This window comes from Dama dama, chromosome 13 (genome assembly GCF_033118175.1).
Source record: "Dama dama isolate Ldn47 chromosome 13, ASM3311817v1, whole genome shotgun sequence".
In the NCBI taxonomy this organism is placed as follows: Eukaryota; Metazoa; Chordata; class Mammalia; order Artiodactyla; family Cervidae; genus Dama; species Dama dama.
In genome coordinates, this window is record NC_083693.1 from 50,859,795 (window position 1) to 50,881,263 (window position 21,469).

The following is a 21,469-nucleotide window of genomic DNA, read 5'->3' on the forward strand; positions in this document are numbered from 1 at the left end:
AACAGTGGTGAGCCATATAGTCCCTGTCCCTTTGATCAGCTTTAGAGTGACTGGTTTATTTTTATCAGTGCTGTCCTGTTTTTATATTACATGACATTTGTAACTTGCCCCAATCCTACTTTGGAAGTACATGAAGTATAAATTCCAAACAAATGATTGAATTACTGTTCATCTGCCTTTATAAAATGGGTTGGTCGAGGAAAGTGGTTGGTCAAAGCAGGGCAATCTGGATTTGGTCACACTGATGAGAGGAAGGGATAGAGGAAGGTATTTTGTTGTTGTCTTTACCTCATCATTTTTAAGGGCTGAATTTTTGTGGGGGGATTGTTTATTTTGTCTTGTTATTTTTTTAAGTGGTAGATCAGCATATGTAGAAAAGGACAGAATACATGCATTTCAAAATTTTAAAGGGGTTAATGATTAACATTTTTTTCAATATGTGATAAATACATGAGGCTATTTGATAATAAAGCAGGTAAAATAATAGTGCTAAGGCCAATAGGACCCATAGAAATGGGTCTAGATATTATTACAATGCCTTATATGAAAAGTAGCATTCATCATGGTTTCATTTTAATGATGAGCAGTCTTTGAATGACATGGTATTTAATTTAGCAATTATTTCAAAATGAAGAAAAAAGTAGAAATGTTGTCTTCACAGAAATGTAGTTCAGTTTTGACTTTAGAAAGAATAGAAAGCAGAGATCAAAAAGCTTTTTATAAAAACCAAAATACAGAGTAAAAAGCTATAATATTATGTAAGCAAATCACCAAATATAGCTATTTTCAGAAACAAGCTTTCAAGAGTTTTTTGTTTCATTATCAAATAATAAAAATAAGTGGCTGGTAGAAATCCTTATAAAATAAATCATGCTCTCGAATTGAAACAAAGAATTTTGGTAGATGTGAAATCTAAATCAACCAAGATTACTTTATGATTTAGTAATAGCCATCAAATGGCTGGTTCAAGATAGCTATTTTAAAATAGGCACCTTAAGGTATCATGAGCCCAAAAAAAAAAAACGACAGGGCTAGTTGTAACCAGAATCTTGTCCATGGGCCTCAAATATATCTCTTAAATGGACTTGCTACTTGTTTAGCATTAATAATTATATGAATTTTAATTAAAAATATTTTCTTATGCAAGAGGAGGGAGTAATACATATTAGGAAAAATAATTTTAAAATGAAAAGTAATCAATGATATTTAACCAAAGATATCTAAATAAATGATAATCTTCAAAGTACTTTGGAAACTTCAAAAAGTCTAATAGATGTTATCATTTCAGTTCAGTTCAGTCACTCAGTTGTGTCCGACTCTTTGTGACCCCATGAATTGCTGCACGCCAGGCCTCCCAGTCCATCACCAACTCCCGGAGATTACTCAAACTCATGTCCATTGAGTCGGTGATGCCATCCAGCCATCTCATCCTCTGTCGTCCCCTTCTCCTCCTGCCCTCAAACCCTCCCAGCATCAGGGTCTTTTCCAATGAGTCAACTCTTCGCATGAGGTGGTCAAAGTATTGGAGTTTCAGCTTCAGCATCAGTCCTTCCAATGAACACCCAGGACTGATCTCCTTTAGGATGGACTGGTTGGATCTCTGCAGTCCAAGGGACTCTCAAGACTCTTCTCCAACACCACAGTTCAAAGGCATCAATTTTTCGGCACTCAGCTTTCTTCACAATCCAACTCTCACATCCATACGTGACCACTGGAAAAACCATAGCCTTGACTAGACGGACCTTTGCTGGCAAAGTAATATCTCTGCTTTTTAATATGCTATCTAGGTTCGTCAAAACTTTCCTTCCAAGGAGTAAGCATCTTTTAATTTCATGGCTGACATCACCATCCGCAGTGATTTTGGAGCCCCCCAAAATAAAGTCTGACACTGTTTCCCCATCTATTTCCCGTGAGGTGATGGGACCAGATGCCATGATCTTAGTTTACTGAATGTTGAGCTTTAAGCCAACTTTTTCACTGTCCTCTTTCACATTCATCAAGAGGCTTTTTAGTTCCTCTTCACTTTCTGCCATAAGAGTGGTGTCATCTGCATAGCTGAGGTTATTGATATTTCTCCCGGCAATCTTGATTCCAGCTTGTGCTTCTTTCAGCCCAGCGTTTCTCATGATGTACTCTGCATATAAGTTAAATAAGCAGGGTGACAATATACAGCCTTGACATACTCCTTTTCCTATTTGGAACCAGTCTGTTGTTTCATGTCCAGTTCTAACTGTTGCTTCCTGACCTGCATACAGGTTTCTCAAGAGGCAGGTCAGGTGGTCTGGTATTCCCATCTCCTTCAGAATTTTCCACAGTTTATCGTGATCCACACAGTCAAAGGCTTTGGCATAGTCAATAAAGCAGAAATAGATGTTTTTCTGGAACTCTCTTGCTTTTTCAATGATCCAGCAGATGTTGGCAATTTGATCTCTGGTTCCTCTGCCTTTCTAAAACTAGCTTGAACATCTGGAAGTTCATGGTTCATGTATTGCTGAAGCCATACATTTACCCATAATATAGTTTCAGAGACTGATTTTTTTCTTCTTCTTCTTCTTTTTTTTTTTTTTTACTCTTTTACTCTCTGAAGTTCTATCAAACCTATGAGGTAACTAATATCTCTTATCTCATATTGGTTAGGCAGCTCTGAAAGCAGTTCTAGTTGTCATTGAATAAATGGAAAAATTGAAAAATTAAAATTTCTAAATTAACTTCTCTAATAGGTACAGTCTTTCAGAATGTGGAGTTTATGGTGAGAAAAAATTGGCTATAGTGAGATAGCTAACAGAAGAGGTTTCTTGGTGAAGGCAGGGTTGAAGAAGCACTGAATTTAATGTACAAAATAGGGTCTTATCATCTACTGAGTAGGACTTGAGGAAATTTAATATAGAAGATGTAGGTTTTGATCAAGTAGTGGGGGGATGGGCCAGAAGCTTCCCTGACAATGAGCATTTTTATGCTCAGGGGAAGTCAGGGGAAGTCATGAGGATTCCAAACTTTATTTTATCTGCTTCACATTTTAGCCATCAAATGGCCCGGGCATAGAGTGGAGGCAGCTCAAAATTAGAAGCTTATCTGCATAGCAGATATGGTGAGAATACCCCTTCCCCCTCGTACTCAGCAGTAGGCCAGGGCAGGCAAAACCTAGAAATCCCAAGCTTCTTATTCATCTAGAATCAACTTCAGGACTTCAACACAGAGCTAGTTGAGAGTGAAACCAAACAGAAAGATATTTGTGTGCTGACGACACTGGAAATTCTTCCATGTGTGCTGCTTGGGCTGACATCCTGATAAAGTTCAGGCCCTGGTGAAGCTGCACAGACCGGGCCCCATCCCTGGACCACTTGTGTCTTGTCTGCATCACAAACTTGATTTGCTGAATTGTTCCCATTGACATTTTCATCTCTGTTCAGAGGCTGTAAACCTTAATTATATAATAGGACCCAAGTTATGACAAAACAGAAAAATTTAAAAGTTCCCCTTATGTTCACTTTCCTGAAGCCTTCCTTTTCCAACTTTACAAGGCTGACCTGGTCATCATTTTAGCAAATCACAATAATTAACTTTATAAGGTAGGGATTCCATCCATTTTGCTACAGATAATTCCCCAGTGACCAAAGTCATATTTTATTCAGTCTGCCTCCTTGCTAGCAGATTAGTGTGAATGAAAACCCTTGGCAAATATATATTAGCATATATAAAAAAAATTAACTTGTTCAAGATGGCAGTTCTTTTACTACCCTAAAGCTGTATTAACAGTTAAAAATATATCAAGCTTGCTTTCATTTTCTTAAAGGGTTCCAAAGCAGCGAAAAAGCTACTTAAAAAAGACAGTTTTTCAGGTTAGTGAAAAATCACTGGACTATGAAATGGAGGAAAAAAAAAATCCTATGTTCATCCAGGCTAAAGAATGAAGTCATTAATTAGGGAAGGAATGTAAGATTGTCACTAGATTTTTGTCAGATGATTATTTAATTTTATTTTCCTGTCAGAAAATAGTGAGTAACATGTTTAGGGTACTCTGGGAAAGAAAATGTGAGCTAAGGCTTCAGTGAAACAGAGTGTCCAGTATAAAGACCTCAGATTTGCAAGAAATCAGGGTATGTTGTTTCCTTAAGTTACTAAGAAGTCTGCTGGAGATTGTGTGTTAGGTAGTCAGACTATCTGGACAAAAGTCCTTATAAGAACTGCTGGCAGTGATTTTCATTGGCTGATAAAAATCACAAAAAGTAAGACAACCATATGCAATTCTTTACAAAACTATGCAACACCATCCATAAGTTAGTGTTGCCAAAAGGAAAACAAAAAAAGAAACCTGAATGTGATCAAGATTTTAGACCTGACTATCAATTTCCAGGAAACATAGGAGAGAGTGGCATGTGTAATATGTTGCAACACCATGGGGTTGCAATTGGCAAAGCCCAGACTGTGAAATGTGAAACTCTACAGGACAGACAGCCCTACTTCTTCAAAAGAATTTCTGTGAAAGAGAGGGAGACAGAGGAAAAACTATAGATTAATAGAGATTTAAGAGCCGTATTAACCAATCTGTTGGAATTTGCTTGGATCCTGATTCAGAATTCAATGTATATAGCAAAAGATAAATATATATATGACTATTGAGAAAATATGTACATTTTATAATGTTTAGAAATTAATTTTTAGGGATGAAATAATAGTGTCACAGTTCTGTTTAACAATAGGAGTCCTTGTCTTATAGCAATGAGACAGGAACCCCAGCAATAACACTGAGAACCTAGGAAGATATGTGATTTTTCTATTCAGTCAGTAATATGAGAGGAACCCTGGTACCTTGAAAAAGTAGGCACCTCATTAATATTTACAGATGATGTTGCTGAAGTGGAAATTAAATGACATACTCAGAAGAGCAACCTCAGATATGCAGATGATACCACTCTAATGGCAGAAAGCGAAGAGGAACTAAAGAGCCTCTTGATGAAGGTGAAAGAGGAAAGTGTAAAAGCTGGCTTAAAACTCAACATTCAAAAAACTAAGATCATGGCATCCAGTCCCATCACTTCATGGCAAATAGATGGGGAAAAAGTGGAAACAGTGACAAATTTTATTTTCTTGGGCTCCAAAAATCCCTGTGGATGGTGACTATAGCCGTGAAATTAAAAGATGCTTGCTCCATGGAAGAAAAGCGGTGACAAACCTAGACAGCGTATTAAAAAGCAGAGACATCACTTTGCCCACAGAGGTCCATAGTCAAAGCTATGGTTTTTCCAGTAGTCAAATATGGATGTGAGAGTTGGACCATAAAGAAGGCTGAGCACCGAAGAATTGGTGCTTTAGAATTGTGGTGATGGAGAAGACTCTTGAGAGTCCCTTGGACAGACAGAGATCAAACCAGTCAATCCTTAAGGAAACAAACCCTGAATATTCATTGAAAGGACTGGTGCTGAAGCTGAAGCTCCAATACTTTTGCCAGCTGATGCAAAATGCCAACTCATTGGAAAAGACTGATGCTGGGAAAGATTGAGGGCAGGAGGAGAAGGGGTCAACAGTGGATGAGATGTTTGGATGGCATCACTGACTCAATGGACATGAGTTTGAGCAAACTCCAGGAAATGGGGAAGGACAGGGAAGCCTGGCTTGCTGCAGTCCATGGGGTCACAAAGAGTTGGACATAACTGAGCGACTGAATAATGAAGAACAACTGAGAACAGCTAGTTTCATGACAAAATTATTCCTTACTCAGTGCCTTTTGAGGGGTTAGACTCAGTTTTCATTCCTGTCTGCCATGCTTTCTGTATCCAGGAAATGAATACATCAGAGCCTTTGTCAGATAATGTCTTGCGCTTTCATGGATGTGAAGGTCAGCCTACCTCATCAGCATAGCACAGGAACACTATATTGAGAGTTCCTTGAAGCTAGGGACTTTGCTGATTCAAGTTTATATCTCTGCGCTTAAGCACCCTGTAATTGGAAGTTGCTGTAGGATGTCATCTCTATTGCTCAGATCAGGGTCTCTTCTGGGTCACACACCTGTGCTACCATGACTAAAGGCAAAACTCTACGAACAGGACTTGTGTTCATGGTATGTTTTGTTGTTCTCCCTCCTCCCATCTTTGTTGCTTTGTTTTCTCTTCATGGTGCTCCACACCCTCATGTTGTTTTCCTCTGATCAAAGCCCTCCTGTATAACCACAATAACCTCCAGAGACTCACTAATTCCCAAGTGTCCTGCTTTCTGATTGGGCCTTCCCTCTGCTCTCAGAGTCCTAACCCATTTTCATCTGCATCTTTATTTCTACAATACTGATCTTAGATAGAGCAGTTGTTTAAAATGACTTGTGATTAAGACGTGAATGATAGGTAGATTTAGTCCAAATTAATCTCTGCTTAGTGGAATGTGTAAAACAGATTGAACTAGACTCTGTGGTGCTGCTACGGGAAGAGGTATTAGTTAAGCATTCTACTAGAAAATTTGCTGATCCTTCCTCTGCTTTGTCACTCCTTCCTGACTCATGGGGTTTACCGTGAGAGCTGATGCAACACTGGGGAAGTACTTTCCTGTATGAGAGCTCGTGCCACGAGACCTAGTGCCAGGAAATAATTTGTAGGCATTGTTTGGTAAAGTTCATCAAACTTGCTTTGAAGCAGGCCTGTGAAACTAATCCAGGAAATCAATAGAGGGTTTCATATTGCTCTTAAAAAATCTCCAAGAGAAGAGATTTTCACAACTTTGTATGCCAAAGCATCACAGACTTTGTGACCATTAAGATTCTCTCATGTAATTTAAGAACAATGAAAAAATATATGCCTACAAATGTTCATACATTTTAAATAACTGTTAGGGTCTGTGACATATCAAACTGTCAGTAGATTCCTATAGTGTTCCCTGGAAATAGAAAACTGCTGAAACGTGGCCAGTAATCTGTGTAATAAACTGAAGATCAATTCTGAACTCAACAAGCAGGATATGATGATTAAATAAATCACTAAGAATTGAATCCTGGCAGGGGAAGGGATTGGCTATATATTTATAGTTTACTTGTACTGTAGCACCACCTAGTGTTCATAGAGATGCCAGTTATCTACAGTTTTTCTCGCCTCGCTGTTCAACAGAAACACATTCCTAAAGCATATACTCTCCGTCTGTCAGCCAAAGAAATGCTGCTCAAACATGTCTGTAAGTTATGAAATACAGATGACATTATATCTCTCTGAAACGAAGGATTATGCCTTCAGTTACCTCATTATCAGGATGGACATGTTCATTGACATGCATGTGTGACATTTTAACTCTTTTAAGCTTAATATTTATCTTTTTATTTGTTAAGAAAATACCCTGTAGATGTTGGGAAATTACTGATTTGCTTTAACCTCAGTTGCTCTTTCAAGAGCAAATCTTTAAATGGTGAAATATCAATTCCTGCAAATATATTGATACCATATTAGGCCAGGATTAGTACTTAGGCATCACCACTCCCTTCCTGTTACTCCTGACAGAATCTTCACTGCTACAGAAACTAGAAAACATCAACTAGAGTACTGATGTTTAGAGCTTTGTGACCCAAAGTGTGGTCCCTGGACTGGAAGCTTAGGCAGTACCTGGGAACCTGCTAGGCCTTCAGAGTCTCTCCTCCTGCCCAGACTTATTGAACCTGCAGCTTGACAAGATCCCAAGGTGACCTCTATGCCCTTGAACAATGGAGAAGCACAGTTTGAGAGACATAACTCCCACCCATACTACCCCCACTGCACTGTGAAAGATTGACAGTCAATCAAACCAGAACTAAGGCATTTTCATTATAATTTTGGATTTATTATACAGTATTTTACTTTTGGATAAAGCTACATGATTTTCTTCTATTCTGATTCATGACTTATTCCGTATAAACTGTATCATTGATGTTTGTGGGACTCACATCAGCAACTGAACAAAGAAGGCACAGTTCTTTCCTACTGAATTCATCAGCTTCATCTCTCAAGAAACATAATTAGGGAGCCATTTAAAGCAACTGAGAGGAAAATTGCCAGCTCTGAAATTGTAGGGTATGCAGACGCCAACAAAATACCTAAGTTTGCTGTGATAGACTCATAGTTTGAACAGACAGTAGTAGGTGAGGCTTAAATAATTCCTGATAATTGAGGTAGAAAGAAACACTTAGAGATTGCATTATTAAAGTTGAAAATTTTAAAAGTTGTTTTTTCTTATGCCTTAATTTTATCTTATCTATCTCTTTATTAATATACCTAGTAAATAGAGTGCAAAAATAAGATACCATTTTTGGTTAATGTTCAGTTGTCTCAAGTTTAACATCATTCACAAATTTGGTTATGTTTCCTAAAGCATTTTAACCTATCTAATAATCTCAAAGACCTTAGATGAATAATACCGTAGACTTAGAAGCCTAACTAAACGAATCTTTCTATGCACTTAGACAAGTTAAGAAATGTAATAAACCAAACTCATAACCGTAATAAACTAGATTCTTTTATATTAAAAGTTAATCAAAATTTAATAAAATCACAGTAGGGGTGAAACATTTCAAATTAACACGTCAAAACAATATTATATTTCAGACTCCTTAAAATATTTTAAAACTTTAAATAATAAACACATTATCTCTATAATTACAAAACTTAGTACTAAATCTAGCACAAAGTACCATGCCTTATGTTATCATCTCTATACTTATTTCTACATTTCATATTTCCTAGTCATACAAATAAAGGAAGCAGAAGTTATTTGATCCATGAGCAGTCCTTTAGTCCAGTTACAGGCAGGAATAGTGAAGTAACACATTGTGTTCCAGAATGCAAAAGCTGAGGGCTGTTTTTGGAACCCATATATTATGAACCCTTTCATACATAGTTTAAATGTTTAAATCTTCTCTGCCAGGAGTGCAATCCAAGTCTATGGCCATCAGCTAGAATTTAGTTTCACAACCCAGTTCCTCACTTTTTCCTGAGGTGTAGTCTACCTTTATTCAAGTTTTATTGTAAACTCTTTCAACATTCTTTCTCCCTGTTGAAGTAGGTAGAATTGTGTACCCCCTACCAGGGCTGCAGCTAACATCTTCATTGCACAGTTAACTTTAACTGAAACCTGCACCCCCATCCAGGATATAAACTGTCTTTATAGTTTCCAATCTGTTTCGTCTACTTCCATTTTACCATCATTCTACTGATGTTGCCCCCTGACTGAAGTTTGGACAAGATTAAAAACACTGCCTTGTGCCGCTGTGTAAACACATGTATCATGCATTCTGAGCTATTGACTTTTGTGCTGGCATGATTATTGTGAATAAACCAAGAAAAATAGTCCTTGTGAGATTTCTTTGAGACTTAAATATGTAGAAACTAAGTGGCTTGTTCCTTCAAAGAAATCAGAGGTTTGAGAATGTGTTGATAATTGTCCTTTTGTAGGTTGCGTTCTCAAGGAAGTGCATTCTGAGGCTCTGAGATTTGTATATTGGAGGCTTATTGGAATGAACCATCGGGAAAGCATCTGAGAGACGTGAGCAACATCATCCTAGCAGAGGGAACCCTTGTGCTGCAGCAGAGGCCTTAGTCATTCCTAGGGGGAACTCCATAGAGTTGTACCTACTCCTTCCTTGCCAGGCTTTCTACCTCCTCCCGCTGAGCAGACATTGGATGTGGAGTGCTCCCAGGAAAGGATGTGACCTTGGGTGAGGCAGCTGAGGGCACGCCCCAGAGGTCTCAGCTGGAAGCAGTAAGCAGCCAACACTCCTGGCAGCTGGGGGAATAAATAAATGCCTTAGGCAGAGTAGTGGGGGACTATAAATGTTCTTATAGCTTTTTCTGTATTGTTGTTATTGTTATTATTATTATTAAAGGGCTTGACCCAGAAAAGATCTTGGTACTTAATTCTAAGAGCAGCAATGTAACAGGAGATTGATCTCTATAATGCGATTGAAAATACCTCTCTTTGCTGAGAGGCATTGTGCAGAACTCATGAAAACAGGGCAGTGATGTTGGCAGGGAGATGGCAATGAAGCTCTCTGAACCAACTGTCTCCTGCAGCTGTGAGAAGACACACAGCCTGGCTGCCAACTGCTGGGCTCATTGTGCTTTGGCTGCTTTTAGTTCCCTCTTATGTCAACTTGCAATTCTGTGTTGAAGAAAATTGGTCTGGTCTGCCACCATCTCCATCTCTTAGCAACCGAGAGAGATTGAAACAACAGCTGGGTAATTCGATACTGGGAACTTAAAGGTTGTGAAATGGAATATAATGGCTTGTTTGTATTAAATGAAAAAAAGAGAGAAAATGATGTAACTCTAATGCTTAGAAATGTTTGGAATGCCACATGGGTTACAAAGAGTGAAAAATCTAGTTTGAACTGGTTGGACTCTTCCTCTCTCAGAATGATTAAAGTTGAGTCCAGAAGCACTCTCAAACACCCATATTTGCCTAAATATAAATTCCTATGGAATGTTGAAATTACAGTGTGAAAAAAAGTTTCCATGTTCTGCATTTATATTCCATAAGATTAAGTCACTCAGTCATGTCTGACTCTTTGCGACCCCATGGACTGTAGTCTACCAGGCCCCTCCGTTCATGGGATTTTCCAGGCAAGGGTACTGGAGTGGGTTGCCATTTCCTTCTCCAGGGGATCTTCCCGACCCAGGAATTGAACCTGGGTCTCCCACAGTGCGGGCAGGCGCTTTACCCTCTAAGCCACCAGGGAAGTCTTTATTACACATTTTTAAATAATATTTTTAATAAAACATAGATGACAGTTTAGCTTTTGGTGGACAGTGGGAGGGGGCCCACAGGTGGAGACAGGAGATAATGAGGGGTGGGTGGTCCTCAGAGGCAGTGATACACTGGAAGCATGCTTTATAGGCTGCTCACACCATCTCCAGGGCACACGCACAACAGGTAATAATGGAATTGTGAGTATGAAAACTGGGAAACGAAAAGCCAAGTGAAATTTTATTGATAAAAAGTTGTTTTCCTTCTTCCCTGGGGCTAGTAAAGAGATCATCTGGTTTTCAAATTAAGAAAGCCAGAAAATACAGTGTTTGCTCTCAGACTAAGTCAAATGTCATACTTAATGAAAATTCCAAAGCAGAAAGAGAGAAAGCAAGGAGGTGGGGGACGAAGAGATTGAGATGCCTAATTAATGGAGTGAGCTGCTTGCTGCTTCACCTGAAGGTTCATAATTCAAGCATTTTGCCATTGTTTAGTAAGCTTGCCTGGACAAGGTTCATTGAAGGGGCGTGGATTATAGGGGAGGGGACTGAAAATCTAGTGCTTTCCATGGTAAGAAACTAACTGGTCTTGTTTCTCAGGATAACTTGTTCACTTACTGCATATGCAGCTTTCATCCCAGCGCAGGGGGCAGAAAGCCACTGTTTTCTTTGCTTGGCTAGTGGTTTACTTCCTTGTCACCTCCTCATACCGTTGGGTCATGGGTCTGCTGCTGTTAGCAACACATTGTCTTTTCATCAATACTGAAAGCATTTAATTCCTTCCCTGTGAAGCAGTTCCAATTCCTCAACAACTGTTTAGTTTTGTGATACAACAACTTTGAAGAAATGAAGTAAAGATTCATTGGGAAACACAGCCCTTCTTCTTATCCATTCACTTCCTTACCTCCCAGTTCTCCCAAGACCACATCCATCCAGTTTACAACAAATGAAGTGGAACCATATGAAATTGCTCTTTTTGCAGGTCAAAGGCAGTTAAATGTAGGTAATTTCACATGGTTCAGCTTCTACTATACAAAGGAGTTCTCTGGTTTAAAAAAAAAAAGAAAGAGTGACTATGAATGTTATCCTTAGAATTCTTGGAGGAGAGAAAAAAAAGACTTCAAGGTAAACAAAAGGACTGACAAACTTATTTGTAACCAAACTAAATTCCAAATGGGGCTGGCTTGTAGTTCACAAACAGAAAAGAAATAGGGGTTGCAGCTTGCAGGAAACTATTGCTTCTCCCTGAGGGAGATGAGGATTGAAGTTCTCTACATGGGGTATGTTTCCAGTCTACTTGATCTTTTATTTAGCTTAAAAATTCAGTTTGGTGTTTGCAGTTCACTCACTTTCCAAAATTTGTTCTGATTCCACATCTCTGTCAGACATTTCTGTATATTTGTTTATTCCTCTTTGATTTGAAAGATAGGAAGTATATTGATTTTTTTTTCAGGTGAAAACTAACTTTCCATTCATTTGGGAAGAATTTGTGCATTGGTTCACTTCCACAGCTCTAGAGCATTCATGCTCAATTTTATATTTTTATTTGTGACATAAGAAGTGTATTTGTTTAAGTTTTCTCTCTGAAAATAAAGCCAGAGCTACGGCATGATGGGCATTATACAAAGGAAAAGAAATCTTAGTGTAGTATTCTTTTATACTTTACTTTTAATGGTTCGTAAATGTATAATAATCAGAGTGAACTTTTATTCAGCACTTGCTATTGGCATAATAAGGTACTGTGCATGTACTATCACATTTAATCCTCATCCTATGACTTGTGTCTAGTCCTGTCTTAATGAATGAGGGAACTGAGGCACAAAGGTTAAGTTTCTTTCCCAAGGAATCAAAGTTGTTAATAAGAATGCTAAGACTGACTTTCAGACTATCTCCAGACCTACTCTTAATTTACTATACCATTCTGCTATCACACTGACTATACCTGATTCAGATGCAACCCTCGCTCTTCTCCCCGCCCCCCCCCCGCCAATTAATCATCTTCCTTGAATTTTGATGGTTTGTATTTTGAAGGTGCCATTTGGGCAAGGTGTCTTGAAGGACTGATGGCAGGTACATACTGACTATTTTGTGAGGAGCAAAGCTTCAAAAGGAGCATGTTGATGGATCTCCTCAGTGTGGAGATTCAAGCAAAGTCACCTTCTGTTTGCAGCACTAGCATACAACCAGTTGCTCACCTTAATCCTTGCTTCTTAATCTGAGAGCCAAGTCTGCAACCAGAAATCATTTTCAGCTCTTTCAGCTAGCCAGAAAAATGTTTTAACACCATGTTAAACTACATAATATTGCAGTTAAAACCTCTTATCCTCACCCAGCAGAGGGCAGACAGAAGCAAGAACTATAATCCTATAGCCGCCAGAATGAAAAACACAGTCATGGAAAGCTAACCAAAATGATCACGTGGATCACTGCCTTGTGTAACACGATGAAGCTGTGAGCCATGCCATGCAGGGTCACCCAAGATGGACGGGTAATGGTGGAGAGTTCTGACAAAACAGGGTCCACTGGAAGAGAGAGTGCAAATCACTCCTGTATTATTGTCTCAAGAACCCCATGAACAGTATGAAAAGGCAAAAAGATATGACACTGGAAAATGAGCCCCTTAGGTAGGTAGGTGTCCAGTATGCTACTGGAGAAGAGGGGAGAAATAGCTTCAGAAAGAATGAAGGGGTTGGGCCAAAGTGAAAAGCATGCTCAACTGTGGATGAATCCGGTGGTGAAAGTAAAGTCTGATGCTTTCAGGAACAATATTGCACGGGAACCTGGACTGTTAGGGCCATGAATCCAGGTAAATTGGACGCAGTCAAGCAGGAGATGGCAAGAGTGAACATCGACATTTTAGGAATCAGTGAACTAAAATGGATGGAAACGGGCAAATTTAATTCAGATGACCATTATATCTACTACTGTGGGAAAGAATCTCTTAGAAGAAATGGAGTAGCCTGCATAGTCAACAAAAGAGTCCAAAATTCAGTACTTGGGTGAAGCCTCAAAAACAATAGAATGATCTTAGTTCGTTTCCAAGGCAAACATTCGACATCGCAGTAATCCAAGTCTGTGCCCCAACTGCTGATGCCAAAGAAGCTGAACAGTTCTATGAAGACCTATAAGAACTTCTAGAACTAACACCAAGAAAAGGATATCCTTTTCATTATAGGGTATTGGAATGCAAAAGTAAGAAAGCAAGAGATACCTGAGGTAACAGGCAAGTTTGGCCTTGGAGTACAAAATGAAGTAGGGCAAAAGCTAACAGAATTTGCCAAGAGAACACACTAGTCATAGCAAATATCCTCTTCCAACAACATGTGTAGATGACTCTACACTTGGGCATCACCAGATGGTCAGTACCGAAATCAGGTTGATTATATTTTTTTGCAGCTGAAGATGGAGCTCTATACAGTCAGCAAAAACAAGACCAGGAGCTGACTGTGGCTCAGATCATCAGCTCCTTATTGCAAAATTTAGGCTTAAATTGAAGAAAGTAGGGAAAACCACCAGACCATTCAGATATGACCTAAATCAAATCCCTTATGATTATATAGTGGAGGTGATAGATAGATTCAAAGGATTAGATCTGGTAGACAGACTGCCTAAAAATCTATGGCTGGAGGTTCATAACATTGTATAGGAGGCGGTGACCAAAACCACCCCCAAGAAAAAGAAATGCAAGAAGGCAAAGTGGTTGTCTGAGAAGGCCTTACAAATAGATGAGAAAAGAAGAAAAGTGAAAGGCAAAGGAGAAAGAGAAGGATATGGAAAACTGAATATAGAGTTCCAGAGAATAGCATGGAGAAGTAAGAAAGCCTTCTTAAGTGAGCAATGCCAAGAAATAGAGGAAAACAATAGAAAAAAGGGAAAAAAAATAAAATGGTAAAGACTAGAGATCAGTTCAAGGAAATTGGAGATACCAAGGGAACATTTCATGCAAAGATGGGCACAATAAAGAAAAGAAACAGCAAGGACCTAACAGAAGTAGAAGAGATGAAGAAGAGGTGGCAAGAATACAAAAAAGATCTTAATGACTCGGATAACCACAATGATGTGGTTACTCACCTAGAGCCAGATGTTCTGGAGTGTGAAGTCAAGTGGGTATCAGGAAGCATTACAACTAACAAAGTTAGTGGAGGTGATGGAATTCCAGCTGAGCTACTTAAAATCCTGAGATGATGCTGTTAAAGTGCTGCACTCAATATACCAGCAAATTTGGCATACTCAACAGTGACCACAGAACTGGAAAAGTTTCATTTTCATTCCAATCCCAAAGAAAGGCAGTTCCAAAGAATGTTCAAACTACTGTATGATTGTGCATATTTCACATGCTAGCAAGGTAATGCTTAAAATCCTTCAAGCTAGGCTTCAGAAATACATGAATCTAGAACTTCCAGATGTACAAGCTGGATTTAGAAAAGGCAGAGGAACCAGAGACCAAATTGCCAACATCTTTTGGATAATAGAAAAAGCAAGGGAATTCCAGGAAGACATCTGCTTCTGTTTCATTGACTACGCCAAAGCCTTTGATTATGTGGATCACAACAAACGTGGAAAACTCTTAATGAGATGAAAATACCAGACCACTTTACCTGTTTCCTGTAAAACCTGTATGCAAATCAAGAAGTAACAGTTAGACCTGGACATGGACCAATGGTCTGGTTCAAAATTGAAAAATGAGTATGTCACCATGCTTATTTAACTTCTATGCAGAGTACATCATGTAGAATGCTAGGCTGGATGAATCACAGGCTGGCATCAACATTGCTGGGAGAAATATCAACAGCTGCAGAAACACAGATGATATCACTCTAATGGCAAAAAGTGAAGAGTCACTAAAGACCCTCTTTATGTGGATGAAAGAGGAGAGTGAAAAAGCTTTCTTAAAACTCAACTTTCAAAAAAACTAAGATCATGGCATCTAGTCCCATTACTTCATGGCAGGTAGATGGGGAAGTAGTGGAAACAGTAACAGATTTTATTTTCTTGGTCTCCAAAATCACTGTGGATAGTGACTGCAGCCATGAAATTGAAAGATGCTTGTTTCATGGAAGAAAAGCTATGACAAACCTAGACAGCATATTAAAATCAGAGACATCACTTTGCCAACAAAGATCCGTCTAGTCAAAGCTATGATTTTTCCAGTAGTCCTGTACAGATGTGAGAGTTGGACCATGAAGAAGGCTGAGCACCAAAGAATTGATGCTTTTGAACTGTGGTGCTGGAGAAGATTCTTGAGATTTCCTTGGACAAAGTTAAAGTCGCTCTGTCATGTCCAGCTCTTTGTGACCCCATGGACTATACAGTCCATGGAATTCTCCAGGCCAGAATACTGGAGTGGTAGCCTTTCCCTTTCCAGGGGTCTCCCATATTGCAGGTAGGTTCTTTTCCAGCTAAGCCACAAAGGAAGCCCTACAGCAAGGAGATCAAATCAGTCAGTCCTAAAGGAAATCAACCTTGAACATTCAGTGGAAGGACTGGTGCTGAATCTGAAGCTCCAATATTTTGGCGACCTGATGGGAAGAGCTAACTCATTGGAAAAGACTCTGACGCTGGGAAGGATTGAAGGCGGCAGGAGAAGGGGATGACAGAGGATGAGATGGTTGGATGGCATCATCAACTCAATGGATATGAATTTGAGCAAACTCTGGGAGATAGTGAAGGACAGGGAAGCTTGAAGTGCTGCATTTCCATAGGGTTGCCAAGTGTTGGACATGACTTAGTGACTGAACAACAACAGTTTTGTAATTATTATCTAGTTTGTGCCTTTAAATTGTGCTATTTTTATGCTGAAACAAAAGTTCAATATATTGTTCTTAAACATACTTATATTTATATTCTGGCATCTTACAATGTATTTATCAATTCAAGAAATACTTAATGAGAGCCTACCATATGTCAGACATTCATCCTTGGCATAGCAATGACAAAACTGACAAAAATTCTGACCTTAAGCACTTAACATTCTTGCAGTGATTAGTTTTTTAAAGGGTTATCAACAGAAAGGGAGAGAAGGAGGGTGGGTCTATAGAAGCAGCTCCTTAGATTGGGTTGAGCAGCCTAGGGAAAAATCATGGAGCCTTCTTTTTTAAGAGCCCCAATGCCAGCTCAGACTCTGTTCAGACTAGAGCAAACAGCAAAATGGGGCCTGGCAAAGGTTTCATTTGAGCTTCCTTTGTGTAAATTACCTCAAAGAAGCATTGTATTAAGATAACTTGTCTAGAAGTCTAAGTCTCCTAGCCTTCTTTCTCATACCTAGAATTTAATCTAGCTATATTTTAATTGTGTAGATGAAGATTAAAGCTATTAGATGTTGGACCCCAAACTGAGGATCATTCTGAATCACAGAGTTAAAAATAATAGACAGAGAAAAAAATTCCGTAAGTAGAAGCAGATGAAAAAGGAAGTTGAGGGTGGGGTTCACAGTTCTCCCAAGGAGTGGCTTAGACTGGCTGGTTGAAGCTCAGCCCCAAGGCAACTTGGCTACCATATGTGTGTGCGTGTCTGTCCTGACAAACTTACTTAGTGCCACAATTCAAGACAAGTGTGTATCACAGACTTGCAAAATGCCTTGTGGCATATTTACTACTTTGGTTCCCAAACTCAATTTAGTCAGATCTTTTCAGTAACGAAGCATTTTTATTTATAGCGATCTTGCTACATATGAAAGACAATTTAGAGTGGTGGTTAAGGGAGTTGATTCCTGGAGCCCAACTGTCTGGGTACAAATTCCAGCCCCACCTCTTACACAGCTACAAAAGGCAGTTCTCTGTGCCCCTTTTTCCTTTTCTGTAAAATGGTGATCATAATAATAGTATCTACTTCATAGGATTGTAATGAACAGAAATTAAATAGTATTTGTGAAATGCTTAGAATGATGCCTGGCCGTAATAAGTGCCATACGAATGTAGCTATTATGATGAGAGTCTTAGATTTGTCAGTCAATAGGCATTGCCTGGCTGGGTTTAGCATCCACAGTGAATCTTTCACATAGCTGGACAGGACAGATCTAGTGGGCATCCAGTCCTAAATGCCAGAAGGAAACACTAAGAGCAAAATGTTTACTGAGCATTGCCATGTATGGAGTTTGGGGCTTCCATATTTAATGGTTAAGAGCCAACTTCAGTGAATGTTGATGCCAAGAAGCGTATCTCACACACACACACACACACACACACACACACACACACACACACCTGCACACACATGCACCTGAAAGCCATGGTTAAGAGCCAACTTCGGTGAATGTTGATGCCAAGAAGCGTATCTCACACACACACACACACACACACACACACACCTGCACACACATGCACCTGAAAGCCAAGTTCCTATGTGATTTTTATCAAATGTTACAAGAAGACATCACACTCAGATCTGTGAAACAAAGGGATAGATGTTAGGAGCTGAGGGTCCTTCTGCTAAACAGATGACTAAAGAGTTAAGTAAGTGAATTGTGAGGAGGAAAATTCCAGGCTGCAAATGGAGTCAAGATGTGAAGCAGCAGCAGTTAAGCTAATACACCATGATGACAAAGATTAAAGATGAACTGAATATCCTCAGAGGAAAAGCCAAATGAGACAGAAGACACATCAGTGGAGACCTCTGCCATCAGAAAATGCAAAAATGTAGTTTGATATCAGAAAGATAATTAGCATGTGGAAACTAGATTTAGCCTGAAGTATATGTTTGCCCAAGGTGCACGTCAGAAAAAGAAGGTTTATACCAGGGTAGGTTTTATGGGGAGAAACCAGGACATACAAACTCCACTGTGATATGTATGAAGAAAGCTAATTATGACTCCTTCAGATGGGCATGAATAAAGCTGGCTATGACTCCTTCAGATGGGAGATGGCTACACAAGTGGAGGAAGAGCGAATAGTTGGATTCAGATAGAGAATGAAAGAGTGGCATGAGCAAGGCTTCTTGGTGTAATGGAATTTATCATTCACCATGAACTCCTGATTTCTGCTATGTTGTTTTTGGTTCAGAATACAATTAGTATCCAGGAGGGAGGAGCTAGTCTCAAGTTAAAGTGTTAAGGAAAATACAGCGGGAGGAAGGAGGAGATAGGGCTGCCTAATCCTATTTCTAAGAGAATTCGACATGTTAAAGAACCCCCAGGAACATAAGGAAAATACTTTCTGAGAAAGAAATGCCATTGAGTTTAGACTTAGGAACATGTAGCTTATATCAGGGAAATACCCCTTCCCACTTTGATTGATTTTTGGCATTGTATACAATTGCTTTTAAAAATCACTTCTATTATTTCCCCTTGATTATAACAATACCACATATTCTTATAAAAATGAGGAGAAAATAACAAATCACCTATGGCCCACTAGAGATACCCACAATAATCCTTCCTGATATATTTCCCTTTCCCAGTTTTTACTTACATGTGTACAAAAATTGGACTTCGACTCCGTCACAATTGTATATGTTGTTTTTTTAACTTAATATTATATCCTGAACATTTTTTGTACCATATAGGCGGGCAGACGCATATGTTTATGTTTTCTCACAACTCTGCGCTCAGGGCTTTGTCGCAGCTTTACCTTCTTCATGCTGGCACCGTGATTGTTTAGTCCTTGTGAGGCCAGTCTGGGATTTGCAGGGTGTCTTGAGCTGTGAGAGGAAAAAAACAATCTTTTTGTAAATATGAGAGCATTGGACCTTGAAGTTGAGGTTTAGGTCTCTTAATATTCTTCCTTTGAGGAGCATGTTCTGACTAAATGTATATTCACATTTCAACAAATTCAAACAAGTGATAGACAGCTGTTGGTTGAGAGAGAAATATTGGCTGCTGTGGCAGATATTTAAAATAAAGAAGCAGCTGAACGTAGCCCCAACTCAGAGAATGCTGGAGTCATATTTTAAGAGAAAAAAATTCACAACTGACCTGAATACGAACTTCTCCTGTGTGGACTCTTGTATTAATGAATGATCTGTATTAAGCCCTGAAGTCTTGTAATTGAAATAATAGCACAATATGAAGAATACAAAGGGCTCTCTTCTTAAACATTTGTACTCCGTTCAGGGTCAAGGTGCCCATTCATAGGTGGTCATGCTTTTTGATGTTGGATTTCTTTCCATGATTTGTAGACATTTGTGTAAAGTGACTCACATGGCAGTCAGAAAGGAAGGAAGAAATGGTTTTATGATTTATAAACCCATGTAGAGTCCAAATATTAAAGAAATCTATTTTCATTTATTATTTGTTTGAATTTAGGTGTCACTGTCGTAGGCATGGTTTGGTAGGTAAAGCAGTGTGAGATGTGCTCTTAGAAGCTGGAGTTCACTGCGCTTTTACTCAATCAGCCCAGGTCTGATTCTTTGTATTCCCCCTCAGCCCCTACCCCATCTTCTCATGCCTGAAGAGTTCATTGACCCAGGAAAGTATCTAGTTGGTTTCCTTGTTGCTTCAGCACACTGAAGATTAATTCATATTTACCAATTCATATATGATAAAGATACTTTTAAAATATGAAAAAAATTTTCCTGATATACAAGATTGTTGTGAACAAACAGATAAATGAGAATTCTCCTACTATATTTTTTGAGATAACCTCTGTGGACAACTTGGTATATTTTTCTAGACTTTTAGTCTAAGTTAATATTCATATTATATAATTTTAAAAACATACTTTCTACTATTAATTAGCTTCACATAATAATTTAGGATCACTTTTTGTGTCAATATTATAAGTATCTATTTTATTTGTTCTACTTTGTATATTGATTGACTTGTGATTAGATAATGCATGCAAATTACAAAATTGTAAATACTGATGCCTCCCTCCTACCCTTATTATCCAGTCTCACAGTTCTCTTCTCTAGAGGCAATCGTTGCCATCAATTTAATATAGATTCTTCCAAAACAAATATAAGCTGCATTAGTCCCTTCAGTACACAAACAAGCAGTAACATAGCCCAGCCTGAAAGAGGAAAAACTCTTCCTTGACTTGTACATTCCCTTTCAACTACCACCTTGCTTCTCTGCTCCCCTTATAGCAGTAATACTTGAAAAGTTGTCTCCAATTACTGTTTCCAATTCCTCTTCTCCCACCCTTTGATAAACTCACTACTGCAGTGTCCATTTTCATGCTGTATTTAAGCAATGTGGGGTTATAAAGGCCTGGCCCCGCTTTACAACTTTGGACAATTTGAAGGGTGTTTTCAGTTTCAGAGTTCCGTGTGGGCTGGACTGATGCATTAGTTGAAACTGCTTTACAACCCACCTTTCCCCAGCTCTGCCAACTTTCTTCCCCTTCCTCAGGAGTTCATCCTAAGAGCACGCGAGCATGCTAAGTTGCTTCAGTCCTGTCCAACTCTTTGTGACCCCATGGACTGTAGCCCACCAGGTTGCTCTGTCCATGGGCTTCTTCAGGCAAGAATACTGAAGTGGGTTGCTATGTCCTCCTCCAGGGGATCTTCCTGACCCAGGGGTCAAACCCACATCTCTTATGTCTCCTGCATTGGCAGGTGGGTTCTTTACTGCTAGCATCAATCACCTGCCCTGAAAAGCTTCCAGGATGCTAATACTTCATTGTAGAGTCTGCTTCCCAGCACACCATCCTGCGACACCCGTCCAGTGGTTTTCCATCTCAGAATAAGAGCCTGAAGTCCTCACAGTGGTGGGATGTGTGCCTCCTCCAACCCCCCCAGCAACCTTCCTGGCTACATCTCCTACACTCTTCCCTTCATTCTGTTCTCATTAGCTGTTCCCTAAATACACTAAGCATACTTAATACTCCTGAACCTCCGCACTTGCTCTC

The 21,469-nt window shown here is 39.2% G+C and overlaps 1 protein-coding gene and 1 long non-coding RNA gene across 2 annotated transcripts in view; one reads left to right on the forward strand and one right to left on the reverse strand.

Moving 5' to 3' along the window:
- AKAP6 (A-kinase anchoring protein 6) overlaps window positions 1-21,469 on the forward strand; it is a 588,857-nt gene that overhangs the window by 241,679 nt on the left and 325,709 nt on the right. The gene's annotated exons all lie outside the window — the stretch shown is intronic.
- LOC133068093 (uncharacterized) overlaps window positions 1-21,469 on the reverse strand; it is a 39,055-nt gene that overhangs the window by 14,481 nt on the left and 3,105 nt on the right. Inside the window, exon 2 of the long non-coding RNA XR_009695442.1 lies at window positions 19,250-19,319. This is a non-coding gene — a long non-coding RNA (uncharacterized LOC133068093). The remainder of the gene's footprint in view (window positions 1-19,249; window positions 19,320-21,469) is intronic.